Source organism: Papio anubis, chromosome 4 (genome assembly GCF_008728515.1).
Source record: "Papio anubis isolate 15944 chromosome 4, Panubis1.0, whole genome shotgun sequence".
NCBI lineage: Eukaryota > Metazoa > Chordata > Mammalia > Primates > Cercopithecidae > Papio > Papio anubis.
In genome coordinates, this window is record NC_044979.1 from 20,436,778 (window position 1) to 20,449,069 (window position 12,292).

The following is a 12,292-nucleotide window of genomic DNA, read 5'->3' on the forward strand; positions in this document are numbered from 1 at the left end:
GTATTATTAGTAGAAATGGGGTTTTACCATGTTGGCCAGGCTGGTCTCAAACTCCTGACCTCACGTGATCCACCCACCTTGGCCTCCCAAAGTGCTGGGATTACAGGCGTGAGCCACTGTGCCTGGCCTAGAGTGAATTTATTGATTGCACAGGATGTATGGTGATACTGGTGGACTTAAAGATATTGAATTGTGTATCAGGAATAAAATATTTATTATGTGGGTTTTGGGGGGCCCTGGGTAACAATGTAGCCTCCAGGGTAGATTAGGTAGAAAAAATTTAGGGTTGGTTTCCTGTTCCTTTGTTTTTGCTTCTAATTTTTATTCATTTGCTGTTTGTTCTCCTCTGGGCTTTGCTTGTGTATGCATGTATCTAAAACCATGATTTTTTTAAATTTAAATTTTTATTTATTTTTTTTGTTTCTAGTGGAAAGCTTTTATTTGGTTCTGTGAATAGTTATTTTGTTTCCTATGCCTTTCTAGCAAGTCATCATTTGTTCTATTAATCTGGAATTCCTAGACTGCATTTGGCAGGCCCACAGGAATTGATGGGGTGCACCAGCTTTTTAAACTTAAACTAACTTTTTGGATATTAGGCTCCCTGATACTTTAAGTGTATTGAGTATACTTTCGTAAATAGAATTTGAGTCATTTTTCTCTCTGCCTGATTTCTCCAAAATTTGTAAACTATTTGTGAATGTTCTTAATTCATGGCAATGTATTTTTTTGCATGCAGTTGAGTAGGATCGCTAGGGCTGCATAGGGAAGGAGAACCCAGAAACCTGATGTGCCAGCAAAAGGGTAAGAATTTATTATAGTTGAACTTCTGACCTTTCTCTCTCTGTGCAAACCATTTGAATGAATCGTTAAAATTACTGTTTATCTCCTTTGTAAAGTTTTGGTTAATGTGAAAAGAAATTCTGAGGCTAGTCATAAGCTGTAGCAAATCTGGGGTATTTTGTGCTATGAATTTTTCTTTCTCTGTTGTCCTGTCATGAAGAGGAGTACCTTAGGGTAGAACATGGGCTTAGGACCCCATAAGCTCACTGCTCATGACAACCCAGTAGGCTGGTCAGTAACAAACTTTGCTGCAGGTCCCTGAAACAAACAAAACAACTGGATGAGGTCTCCATCTTGTTTTATGTCCCTGGAGCTTGGCCCTTTAACCACATGGCAGTACTTTCTCTTAGTCTCTACCATTTGGAACAGGAATTTTGGGGTTCATGTCATAGTTAGCTCTAAAAATTGTCTTAAGTAGTTGGAAGCCTTTGCAAGCTCAAAATAAGCTACTCTAGACTCCTTCTGGAAGGAACAATGTAGACTGTCCAATGCTGTGGCTCAGCAGCTGGGGTTTTGCCATTTTACAGTAGTGGCCTGGGTTCAGTCCCGGCTTGGGAAATGATTCCTTTCTGGTTTTGTACCTGTGTGACCTTTACCATTTGTTGATTCTCTTCCCCTCTGTGAACCATCTTGAATTTTTCTTCTCTGAGCATTTGGGAGGTTACCTTTGATAACATTCAAAAGCCAGAAATATTGGCCACTTGGCATGGCTAAAATTGGATAATACGAGATTTTAAAGGATTTTTTTTTTTTTTTAAAGAATGCTATGGTTAAGTTAGTTTAATTAAAAGTGAATTCTAACTATAGGTGTATTTAGAAGGCCTTTATGTTATGTTTTTTTCTCTTCTTGGATCTTGTTTTTCTGGAAGAAAGTTTTTTTCTTCTCAGTCGACTGAATTATTTTTATGGGAATCCTAAAATTCTAGTATATTCTGAGTATATTCTATCAATCTTAATTATTATGTTAAGTTATGGTAGACCACAGAAATAACCAAATTTCCTTGTCAATAGTGTTTTTAACTACCATTATTTAAAGTCATTTGAACTCCATGGTCTAAGTCCAATTACCTATTATAATCCATAGTTATCAGTATTATGCCCCTAAGTTGGAGAAACAACTGGTATTCAAGAGGTCATAAGTCCAGTGCTAAACATGGACTCATGGAGAACCAGGACGGCCACGTTGTCCTTCCTGAGTCCTTAAAGCTTTTGTTATTAAAGGTTATGCATTCTATGACTCATCATGGAAAAGATAAAATGATCCAAATTAAATTTATACTGGTGTGCTGACTTATAAATTGCTAAAGTAGTTTATAACCAATATTTGGTTTGTCAAAACCATATTCCTGGGAAGACAATCAAAGCCTCAGGTACATTTGGCTACCTGATGGGTCATTTAAACATTTCAATTGTCATTTTCAATGCATGTTTTCTGGCTGTGTAAAAGCTTTCCCATGCAAGAGGGCAGATGTTATAACAGTAGATTATTATGCTACAGTGTATTTTCACCAGGTAAAGAAAGCTTTTTATGGTTCACTGAATGAGGACAGTCAACCCCTTCACAGTCTAGAACCGGAAGATTGGATCTTTTGAGAACATCAGAGAAAGACTGTTCTTGCCATCCACACTACAGCAAAACTTCAGGACCTTGAAGTCCATAATCTCACAGATGAAAAGGGTCCCTCCACACTCTTGGAATTGTACACCTGTTGGAGCCCTTAAGGTAAAGCTCACCAGGGAAGTTTCTCCCCAGAAGAAGATGGCATCCTTGATGTGAATAACTTTTCCCAACATCATGGATCAAAACTTCTCTACTATCATGAGACTCTTATCTTTGAATATTTTTTCCTTGTTTATGCCTCTATGAACAGTAGAAGTGGAAAAGGGGTTTGTTGGAGTATACTTTTATTTGTGAAAGATTTTGCAGCCAGCCATATACATGGATAACCTTATACTTTGGTAGATAAAGGGTGAAAGCCTGGTGTAGGTGAGAAACTTCTTCTTTTTTTTTTTTTTTTTTTGAGATGAAGTCTCTCTCTGTTGCCCAGGCTGGAGTACAGTGGCGCGATCTCGGCTCACTGCAAGCTCCACCTCCCGGGTTCACTCCGTTCTCCCTCCTCAGTCTTCCGAGTTGCTGGGACTACAGGTGCCCGCCACCACACCTGGCAAATTTTGTTTTTGTATATTTAGTAGAGACAAGGTTTCACCATGTTAGCCAGCATGGTCTCGATCTCCTGACCTCGTGATCTGCCAGCCTTGGCCTCCCAAAGTGCTGGGATTACAGGCGTGAGCCACTGCCTCTGGCCTGTAGGTTAGAAACTTTAATGGAGGCCGGGCGCGGTGGCTCAAGCCTGTAATCCCAGCACTTTGGGAGGCCGAGACGGGCGGATCACAAGGTCAGGAGATCGAGACCATCCTGGCTAACACGGTGAAACCCCGCCTCTCTACTGGGTAAAAAATACAAAAACTAGCCACAGTGGTGGGCTTCGTAATCCCAGCTACTTCTGGGAGGCTGAGGCAGGAGAATGGCTGAACCCGAGGCGGAGCTTGCAGTGAGCTGAGATCCGCCACTGCACTCTGTAGCCTGGGCGACAGAGCGAGACTCCGCCCCCAAAAAAAAAAAAAAAAAAAAAAAAAGAAACTTTAATGGTACATATGTTGCCTCATAATCAGTCATCAGAAATGGCACACTGGTTCACTCCTCTTAATCCACATCATGAGTTAAAGAGAACATTGCCACGAGGCCTTCACTATTCTAGAAGGGCATCATTTGTTAGGTCCTTTTTCCATGGTTTGGAGTAAAAGCAATGATTAGAAATTTATCCCTCATGATAGGCTCTATAGCGGATTCTACTGTAAAGGCTATATTTACACAACAGACTTTAAAGACTTTAAATTCTCTTGTGAAGGTTATGATAGAATTGGCTGAACAGAAGTATCTGTGCAGCCGCTGGCACTGTGACCCATGGAGAAATACATCAAATGAAGATCACGGAGATTCAATGGCAGGGGATTAATGAAGAGATTGCTTATTTAGGTGAGTAGACTGTTTAGCTCATTCTTTGATCTATTTGATTTTATGTGGTTTGGTTTATGGGAACCCTGGGTAAGGAGTACACTCCAAGGTCTTGGTATTATCCTCCCAGTGGTCATAATAATAGTCTGCCTGGTGTGCTGCATTCTCTCAGAGGTTTTAAGTGTTTGCATGCAGCCATCTCTAGAATGTCAAATGTTTTCTCTTCAACTGGAATGACAAGAGCTGAAAGAAATGTGCCACCATGAGGACACCATAACCTATCAATGACGTGCTGAGACCAGAAACCCAACATGATGGTAACTGAGAGTGGCAGTAAGGCCTAAGTTTTGGTCATACTCTCACCTAAGTGAGAACCTGACCAAAAACGGGAATTTTTTAAAACAAAATTATGGGAGGTCATTGTTTTGGACTGAGCTCATGTGCTAGGCCCCAACAGACCAAACCAAACCAAAATGGAGTCACTCATGCTAAGACTTTAAGGAAACATATAGATCTTAGAACAGACCAGGTTTTGTTTTTCTCCTGCAAATCTCTGTAACAAACATTCCTGACAGCACAGGTATCCACCCCCTGAAGTTCCCATTAAATCTTTTAACCAAATGCATTTCCTGTCACCTAGAGACCATCAAGCTTCAGATGATCATATAACAAGGGTTCCAGTCAGTTCCAGGTAAAGACATCCCCCACCTCCCTGGCCATGAAGAAGCTACCCTGCCTCCATTAGACAGAACAGGGTGAGAGTTCCATGATCCCCAATAGGTAGAGACTACGCCCCAAGCCAGCATGAAGGAGTTGCAGAAGAAAGACCATCAGTCCCTCTGATTCCCATAAAGATTTATGGGGATCATGTCTCTCATGGGGGAGATGAGGCAAGAGAATAGGGTCTGGGGGCAGGGAACCTAAGGACTTCCTAGAATTAAACAGAAAAAACCCAACTTTCTAAGACCAAGTAAATAACTTTGTAACTCTACTTCAGCTATGACAGGAAACATTCTTCATTTGCACAAGGTGTACACAAAATAACTAACTTTGTAGCCTCACTTCATCCCCTTCATCTGCACAGGGTGTACACCAAGTAAATAACTTTGTAACTTCACTTCAGCCTCTTCATTTAAATAGGGTGTACACCAAGTAACCAATAGAAACCTCTGGAGGGTATTTAAACCCCGGAGAATTCTGTAACTGGGGCCTTGAGCCACTTGCTCAGGCCGCTCCCACCCTGTGGAGTGTGATTTCATTTCAATAAATCTGTGCTTTTGTCGCTTCATTCTTTTCTTTGTGAGTTTTGTCCAGTTCTTTGTTCAAAATGCCAAGAACCTGGACACCCTCAACTGGTAACAGTTTCAGTGCCTACTTGCTCATGTCTTATTTTCTAAAGAAACACAAAGTTTTTTTATGCCATCATATAGCTTTAAAAAACTTTAGTTTGGTGAAGCTATAAAATTTTCCATTGGCAGTTACTGTCACAAAGTTAGCTTTATGCTTAGAGCTACCAACGTTATAGGGCATGTGTACAGCAAATTATTGTAGCAAATATATTACAGTACCTCAACTAGAGAAATGGAAGTGTTGATTTTAGAAATCAACTAAAAGTTTTAGTTTCATATACATTGAAGTCTTGTCAGTGTCATTTTTCTTACGATGTTCACCAGTCAATTTCAATAGTTCGTGCTTACATAGTTGTAGTAGTTTATATTTCTTAGAATTCTTTAAATTTGTCATCTGGAACACACAAAGACCATGATTTTCTTTCAGTATTTTAAAACTTTCCTTTAAAGATGATATTGTTGTATCTAGTATAGGAAAAAATTGAATTTGAAATTTAGTTTTGGATCATAGATTGGATTTTCAGTTGAATTGAAATGTCTTGGTCCTTTTTCAGTCTTGCCTATATCAGTGAGTTTGTCAATGCCAAGAGACTTTGCAACTTCTTTAGTATGAATGTGTTTTCCCTAAGCATTATTGCTGTGTCTTCAAAAAAGTTATTAATTCCTTTTATGCTTTTAAGTGTATTATGTACGTTGAATTTTTGCTCCTGCATCATTTTGCATATAACATCAATTTCACTAAAGCTATTATACCAAATTGGTGCTGAGCAAATACATTTAAAATTGGTTATTTTCAAAATTATAACTTTGGCTTGTGTTGCAGAAAAATACAACAAACTCACAGTAATGTCTGAGTATTGCATTCTTTGAGTTTCTAGGGTCCATGATAGCTTTGATGGACTTTATCTTTTTTTTTTTTCAAAAATGGTTCCAAAATTTTCTCTTCTAAAATTATTTTCAAGTATCTCCAACTCTGGTGCCAAAGACATTGTTGCATGTTTTCTGTAAAGTTTAAAGAATGTGCAAAACAAGGAACACAGGCTGTGTTATGTACATTTTTTCGGGGATTTACTGGTCTTTTTTTTTTTTTTTCTTTTTCTCTGAGACAGTCTTACTCTATCGTCCAGGCTGGACTACAGTGGCACAATCTCAGCTTTTCATTATTATGTTTTCATTATTATGTTTATAAAGTTCTTAGATGATCTTCTGAATGCTGACGTTGTCCCAACAAAAATGAGTCATCTACATTCTGTCCTTCACAATATGCACTTGTAGTTTATCTTATTTTCATATAGTTAATGTTTTGTAGCATTAATGATTATAGCTATACATATAATTATTTAGTTTTAAAATATTTTTCCCTTTTTTCACAGATGAAGTAAGTGTAACCATATTTTAAAATCACATCTCAATTTCAAATGCTTAACACGGTTGTTGATATCTGTTTAATTTTCTTCACGTTTATTAAGGGCATGTGATAAATGCTGCCAATGTTTGTTTTATTTTCAGTCTTTTGTTGTTTTTTTTCTCTATTCCCGAAGATTTTCACATAGAGACAGAATACACACTATTTTGAAGTATGAAAGACTAGTAATATTTTTTGTGACCTGGGAGAATTGCGTGTAATGTTTTTAAAAACGTATTACCTGTAGCTTCAGATAGATAATTACCAACTAGAGTTTTCTTTAAATATTCAATTTATATGAATGTGTAGTAGGATCTACAGAAAGTATATTGGGCTTAATGGAGTCTTGTATTTTTCTTTTCTGGTTTTTCTGGAAATGTATCAGCCGGTTCTGCACATATTACTCTTTCTCTATTGTGATTCCTCTGTCTTGACAAGTCGGCGCTGTCTAAGCAGTAAGCAAGGTGAACCTGTTGGGCAGTTAAAGAATATTCCACAAAATAACCAGCTAATGCTCTTCAAAATTGTCAGTTAGATTTAAAAAAAAAAAAAAAAAAAAACCCACCCCCAAACCCAAGCTGTCCTAGATTGGAAGAGACTAAGGATACATGAAAATTAAATGCAACACGGAACCCTGGATTGGATTCTGGGTGAGAAAAAGAACATCAGTGGGACAACCGTTAACATTTGAGTAAGGCTTTGAGATTAGTTAATAATATTATATCAATATTAGTTTGCTGTTTTTGATCCTTGTGTGATGGTTATGTAAGATGTTAAGGCTGGGCGTGGTGGCTCACACCTGTAATTCTAGCAGTTTGGGATGCCGAGGTGGGAGGATCGCTTGAGCCCAGGAGTTTGAGACCAGCCTGGGCAATATAGTGAGACCCTGCCTCTAAGTAAAAAAAAAGTTAACATTAGGGAAAACTGAGTGAAGTGTATAGTCTGTGGAAAATTTTTATGCCATTTTTGCAACTTTGTAATAAGTCTGATATCATTTAAAAATAAAAAATTGAAAACTAAAGATAAATGAAAAATAGTATGCATGTTACTCTAAATCTTTACTTCTATTTTTATTTTATTTCTTTTTTTTTTTTTTTTTTTTTGAGACGGAGTCTCGCTCTGTCACCCAGGCTGGAGTGCAATGGCGAGATCTCGGCTCACTGCAAGCTCCGCCCCCCGGGTTCACGCCATTCTCCCGCCTCAGCCTCCAAGTAGCTGGGACTACAGGCGCCCACCACCTCGCCTGGTTAGTTTTTTGTATTTTTAGTAGAGACGGGGTTTCACCATGTTAGCCAGGATGGTCTGGATCTCCTGACCTCGTGATCCACCCGCCTCGGATTTCCAAAGTGCTGGGATTACAGGCTTGAGCCACCGCGCCCGGCCTATTTCTTTTTTTGAGAGAAGTCTAGCTCTTGTCCCCCAGGCTTGAGTGCAATGGCTTGATCTCGGCTCACTGCAATCTTCGCCTCCTGGGTTCAGACAATTCTCCTGCCTCTGCCTCCCAAGTAGCTAGGATTAAGGTGCCTGCCACCACACCCAGCTAATTTTATTATTTTTTAGTAGAGACGGGGTTTCAACATGTTGGCCAGGCTAGTCTCAAATTCCTGACCTCAGGTGATCCACCCACCTAGGCCTCCCAAAGTGCTGAGATTACAGGAGTGAGCCGCCACACCCAGTCTCTAAATCTTAATAGTAGTTATTTTTATACTGATGAAATATCCATAATAAAAAATTGCTATTTTTAAAAGTGGACTAATATTTAGCAATCTCTATGCAGTATTTCTTTGTAAATTTTTAGTGGTAAATGAAGATTAGTTATTATGTAGTGAATCATATGTGGAGCCAAGGGGCTTGTCCTCCTAAAGGTTTGCTGAGAAATCACTGAAATGAGGTAGATTGATTAATAGGAGAAAAGACATACAAATGTATTTAATGTATATACATGTGAGCCTTCAGAATGAAGACCCAACCCATCAGTGAGGTACAAAAACTTGTATAACATCTTGATGTTACAAAAAGAATGTGGGCTCAGAGTATGGCCAAAAAAATAATAATAATAAGTTACAGCGATAAGTCAGGTTTTAGTGGCAAGGCAGATGGAGGGAGAAAGGAAGAGGCTTGGCTAACAAATGTGGTCTTGTTACGTAGATGAAACCTACATGTAGATGTGGTCTTGTTATGTAAATGAAACCTCACAGGTAGGAGCCCTTAGAGAGAATAGATGGTAAATGTTCCTTTTCAGAACTTTAACTCTCAATTAATCTTTCCTGGATCCAGAGATGGCCTGGCTGTATTAATGTAGATTCTCTATAGATGGACATACGCAAATTTATCCCACAAAAGACATCCTTGCAGGGTCACTTCAAAGTATGTCAAAGAAATATATTTTGGGGTAAAATATTTTGATTTCCTTCACATGTTATAATCAAAAGACTCAGAGATACTCAACAACATCTTTCCAATGTAATAAATAAGTAGGTCACAATATGAACTATTATATGATATACCAAGTGCCCTAAGACCAATAAAGAATTTTGCTTCAAATGTTACGACGCTCCCCAAACAGTATTTTAGTTGAAAAGCATCTCCTTGTGTAGAAGGACAGGTTTGTTTCAGATGCTTTTGGATCCTCAAGATCTTTATATTATTATACTTATTCCTCCTGTTTAAATTGAAACAGAATTATACATATTGAACCAGTTAGATAAACCATTTACTTTCATTTTTCAGAAAATGGCAATATGCAGATTTTATTAGCAAAAGACATTTTACTGCCATCTGCCAAAAACTGTCATAGCATCAATTTTTAGAGCCAATAAAATTATAAATACAAATATTCCCCAAAATAGAAAATTATAAAAATGCCTGTGAGTTGGGCACAGTGACTCATGCCTGTAATCCTAGCACTTTGGGGTACCAAGGCAGCAGGATCACTTGAGCCTAGGAGCTTGATGCTGCTTGAGTGATCTATGATTGGGCAGGGGGAGATGCTCTCTCTCAAAAAAAAAAAAAAAAGATAAGAATGACATCCTTTAAGCCCTTGTGGTTCACAATCTGAACAGCTGGTCTTGGAGTTACTGAAAATGGAAAAGGTCAGGTTTCCATGGGAGACCAGCCATATAAAATCTCTAGTCTAGATGTTCTTGGATTCCTTCCAGAAAGAAGAATTGAGATGTGCTGCTTTTTCATATTTTCTTTGCTCTGCAAGACAAGTCATCATAAGGTAACAATCTGCTTCAAGCAAGTGGACATTCAAACACGTATACTTTTTCTTGCTTGTCTCTGTCAACCTGAAATAACCAAAGGACCAGAATCCAGTTGAAAGAGTTTATTCAAGCAAAAAGCTGGGAATAGCCATCTGGGAGACAAAGACTCTAGAGAAATGGGGTCAGTGTTCCTAAACTAAAAGCTAAGTTCTTACTTATATAGAAAGATAATAAAGACATTTAGTAGGATTATAACATTTTCTATAAAAGACTGGTTTATGAGTTACAACAATGTAATTTGTTGCAGTTTTGTTTTCTTTTCCATAAGGCTTGTTTTCTTTTCTTTATAGCTGGTTTTTATTTCCTTTCCAATTAAAAAGAATGTATTTAGCATCCCGTCTTAAAACAGCGTGATAGCCATGAAGTTTTTGTGTGAGAAAGGTAAGAGGAATGTTAATCTATGATGGAGATCACCAGTGAAGCGGGAAGGGGTCTTCCTTGGGGCTCTTCAATAATTTGCAACATTTTACAAAACAATATAGGCAAGGAGAAAGGCTAGTCTATAAACAGAGAAACAAAGCTTAAGGCTGCCTAGGTTACAGCTGTCTTTCGCGTGACTCAGGTGCCATCCTCACATTCATTTATTTTATTTTAATTTTTTTTTTTTGCTTGTAAAAATTTATAAGGTACAAGTACAGTTTTGTTACATGCATAGATTGCATAGTCCTCAAGTCAGGGCTTTTAGGGTAACTATCATCTGGATAACATACATTGTGCCCTTTCAGTAATTTCTCTTCATGTACCCTTGCAACCCCCTTACCCTTCTTCTGTCATTCCACTCTCTACATTCATATGTATACATTTTTTGAAGTTCCCACTTATGAAAACATGAGATATTTGTCTTTGTGTGTCTAACTTGTTTTACCTAAGTTTTGTTTGTTTGTTTGTTTTAAACAGAGTATCACTCTGTCACCCAGGCTGGAGTGCAATGGCATGATCTCGGCTCACTGCAACCTCCACCTCCTGGATTCAAGCAATTCTCCTGTCTCAACCCCCTGAGTAGCTGGGATTACAGGTGCATGCCACTATACCTGGCTAAGTTGTGTAGTTTTAGTAGAGACGGGGTTCCACCATATTGGCCAGACTGGTCTTGAACTGCTGCCCTCAGGTGATCCGCCCACATTGGCCTTCCAAGGTACTGCGATTACAGGTGTGAGCCACCGCGCCTGGTCTTTACCTAAGACATTGGCCTCTAGTTCCATCCATGTTGCTGCAAAAGACGTGATTTCATTCTTTTTTATAGCTGAATTATGTGTATATATGCCACATTTTCTTTATCAAATCATCCATGGAAGAACACTTACGTTGATTCCACATCTTTGCTATTGTAAAGTGCTTTAATAAACTACAAGTGCAAGTGTCTTTTTCACATATTGATATCCTTAGGGTAGATATTCAGTAGTAAGATTGCTGGATTGAATTGTCGTTCTATTTTTACTTCTTTGAGAAATCTCCAAACTGCTTTCCATAGAGGGCTTACTAATTTACATTCCCACCAACATTGCGTAGGAGTTCCCTTTTCTCCACATCCTTGCCAATAGTTGTTGTCTTTTCTGACTTTTAAATAATAGCTGTTCTGACTGGGATAAAATAATATTTAATTTTTTTGTTTGGTTTAGAGACAGGCTCTTACCCTGTTGCCCAGGCTGGAGTGCAGTGGTGCAGTCACAGCTCACTGCAGCCTCGGACTTCCAGGCTCAGGTGATCCTCTCACCTCAGCCTCTTGAGTGGCTGGGACTATGGGTGTCACCAACCATGCCTGGCTAATGTTTGTATTTTTTGTGCAGGTGGCTTCTCTCTATGTTGTCCAGGCTGGTGTCAAACTCGTGGGCTCAGGTGATCCTGCTGTCTTGGCCTCCCAAAGTGCTGGGATTAGAGCATGGGTCACCATGCCTGGCTTAGATGATATTTCATTGTGGTTTTAACTTACATTTCCCTAATAATCAGTGATGTTGAGCATTTTTTCACATAGTTGTTGGCCATTTTTATGTCTTCTTTTGAAAAATGTTGGGCCAGGTGTGGTGGCTCATGCCTGTAATCCCAGCACTTTGGGAGGCTGAGGCGGGCAGATCACCTGAGGTCAGGAGTTTGAGACCAGCCTGGCCAACATGGTGAAACTTCTTCTCTATTAAAAATGCAAAAAATTAGCCGGGCGTGGTGGTGAGTGCCTGTAATCCCAGCTACTCGGGAGGCTGAGTCCGGAGAATCGCTTGAACCACGGAGGTGGAGGTTGCAGTGAGCCAAGATCGTGGCATTATACTCCAGCCTGGGCAACAAGAGCGAAAACTCCGTCAAGAAAAAGAAAAAAAAAAGAAAAGAAAAGAAAAAGAAAAATGTCTACTCATGTCCTTTGCCCACCTTTTTTTTTTTTTTTAAACAGACAGATATGACTGTGTCTCAATAAAGGTTTATTCGC